Raw genomic sequence first — 2869 nt, 5'->3', positions numbered from 1 at the left:
TTGAGGCTCCGAAAATGATTTCTCTTAAAATTATCTAAGGCTCTAGATGTTTCTTGGAAAGATTTTGTATATCTGGAAACAGGTATCTGTTTTGAAGACCCTGTGTGAAAAAGTCAGGAAGACACCCTTAATGAAATTACACTTGGTAAGAGACCTGAAAGAATTGAAGGTGGAACCATTTACTTATCTAAGAGAAGAACACTCCAGGTAAGAGGAACCATAAAGGCAAAGTCCCTGAGGTAGGAACGGTCTTGAAATGTTCTAAAACCAGTAAGAAAGCCAATATGTTGATTGTAACAGGGTGGATAAAAGAGAGAATGGTAATATATAAAGGTAGAGAGGCTATTGGTACAACGTTAGGTCTTGAAGTTTGCTGTGGTTTGGATATGGTTTTCCCCTAAAGGATCATTTTTTGAACTTGGTCCCCAGTGTAATTGTGATAGAAGATGGTGAGACCTTGAAATGCTGAGGCCTATGGGGTGGTAATTGGATCATGGAGTCAGAACTTGCATGAATGAATTAATATCTCTTGAGACCCAGTGAATTGTAGCTCATATGAGAGCAGGTAATAAAGGAATATGGTGGGGCCAGCAGATGGTGTGGTTATTAAGGCACTTGACTGACAGTGCTTTGAGTATTGGACCTGGCAAGTTGAAAATCACACCAGGTACTTGTGTGTGCATACCGAAAATCCCAAGAGGAGAATGGAGGAGTAAGGATTACAGCATGGCCATTCCCACCGAGGGAGTGATTCATTACTTTTCTTCTCACTATCTCTCTTCAGTAAGTGCATATGCTCTTTGGATTAAAAACCTTTAAGAAAAAAAAGGTAAATACATAGTTAGATGGCTGTCACCAGGTCTCTTTCATCATTCTCTCAGCTCTGTTATCTGTGATGTGATATAGTTGGCCTGATGCCAGTCTCACACCTTTGGACTTTCCAGAATCATGTGTCAAACAAATCTGTCTCTCTCTCTCTCTCTCTCTCTCTTTTTTTTTTTAATCACCCAATCTCAGCTATTTCTGTTAGCGACACAAGAGTGGATTAAGACAGAGTCCAAGTAAAAATTTGGGATTGTACTATGAGCAAGATGAGATGAATGATTTTCCATTGAAGGGATTTGTGTTTAGGAATGATGTGACTTTACTTTTACCTTAAAAGTGTCACTCTAGGGACCAGCAGATTGCATAATGGTTATGTTGCTGGACTCCCGTGTAGTCAAACATGGTTCAAGTCCCAGACTTGGTGGCTTAGAACTCACGCTGGGTGTGTGTGCATGCATGCCCCAAATCCCAAGAGGTGACTGGAGAAGAAGTGGTTGTGGCATGGCCAATTCCCTGGGGAGGGGGGGGGGGATTTCTCACTTCCCATCTCTCTGTCGTTGTATCTCCAGCGAGCACATATACCCTATAGCAAAAGCATCTTAAAAAAATTGTCACTCTGAGTGCTGTTTTAATTATTACATGGGAATATTTTTACTGTATTCATTTCTGGGTAATTTTGCTATCACTCTGGGCTCATAACTGTGGATAGCACTTTTAGCTTTGCAAGATCATGAAAATAATCTGGTCCTTGAGGATTTGGGCTGCCAGTTTGGCCTAAGTGTGATTTGCTCAGATTTGTAGACCTCCAAACTCTTGCATTTGAAAGGAAACCACCTTGTTTGTTGCATTTCCAGCCATAAATATTGGAGTTTGGGGTCAGGTAAATGTAGTAGGGTCTCAGCTAATCACCTGCAGAAGCAGATCATGGAGTCAGAACTGTTGTAGATTGGTTCCCAGGGAACAGACTCTGAAACAGATTTGTGTGAAAGTTTATTGGGGAGTGCTCTTCCAAACATTATCTGTACAAGGTAAGGAAAGCTGGACTAGGCAAAAAGAAATGGTCCAATTTGATGCAGTTGCTACTGGGCCCTTGACCATCCTAAAGGAGGATGGCCATTTGGCATTTTCTCAATAGAGGCATGACTTGAATCTTAATTCCACTCAATTGACTAGTCAATGATTGTAGAATATGAACTTGTCCCCAGAGTCATTCCTGGAGAGGAACTTAGCTATGAGTCATCAGCTGTTAAGACTTTAGGCAACTGGGAAATGAATGTCTCAGTCTTAAAGGAGGTATCTGGATGGCATAATACAGTATCCATTGCAGAAGATTAACTGCAAAAGTCTTTTATAGATTATCATCAACACTTCAAAACCAGACACCACCATTTTGAAGCTAAAGAAACTAAGGCCCCAGAAAGTACAAATACTATTTATCTGTTGTTTATCTTCTCATATGTTAATTACAAAACATAAAAATGACTTTAATATTTATGCGTAATTCCTTAAAAAAGAGAAAGTATGAAACAATAATTTTTAAAAAGTATTTTCATATTTCAACTGATAGTTTTATTTTTGTACTCCATGTTTTAATTTTAGAAAGAGTTCTTTTATTTCAGAACAACTGCATGGACTGTTACAGTGATCAACAAGTTCACTTCTCACCTATTCCATGTACATTCTCACTTTCATTGGTCCACACATTGTTTATCACAATGAAAATACACTCTGTGGCTATAGCAATGACAGGGATCAATTCATAACACTGACAAAACTTCAACAAACATGAAGTATCCTGCTTGGATAATTTGGGAAAATAAAATACACTCTAGAATACAATTAAGCAAATATTATTACTTTTCTTAGGAGTGATAATGGATTTTGTGGTCATGGTAAATTTAATTCTTTATGTATTAAGATCAATACTGAAATATTTACAGGTGAAATGATATGAGGCCTGGAATTCATTAAAATATTCCAGAAAAATGGGACTAGATGAAACAAGAATGGCAAAATTTTGATAGTAGTTGAAGCTGGGTCATGG

Source organism: Tupaia chinensis, unplaced genomic scaffold (genome assembly GCF_000334495.1).
Source record: "Tupaia chinensis unplaced genomic scaffold, TupChi_1.0 Scaffold000402_1, whole genome shotgun sequence".
Taxonomy (NCBI): Eukaryota; Metazoa; Chordata; class Mammalia; order Scandentia; family Tupaiidae; genus Tupaia; species Tupaia belangeri.
This window is presented reverse-complemented; position numbering follows the sequence as displayed.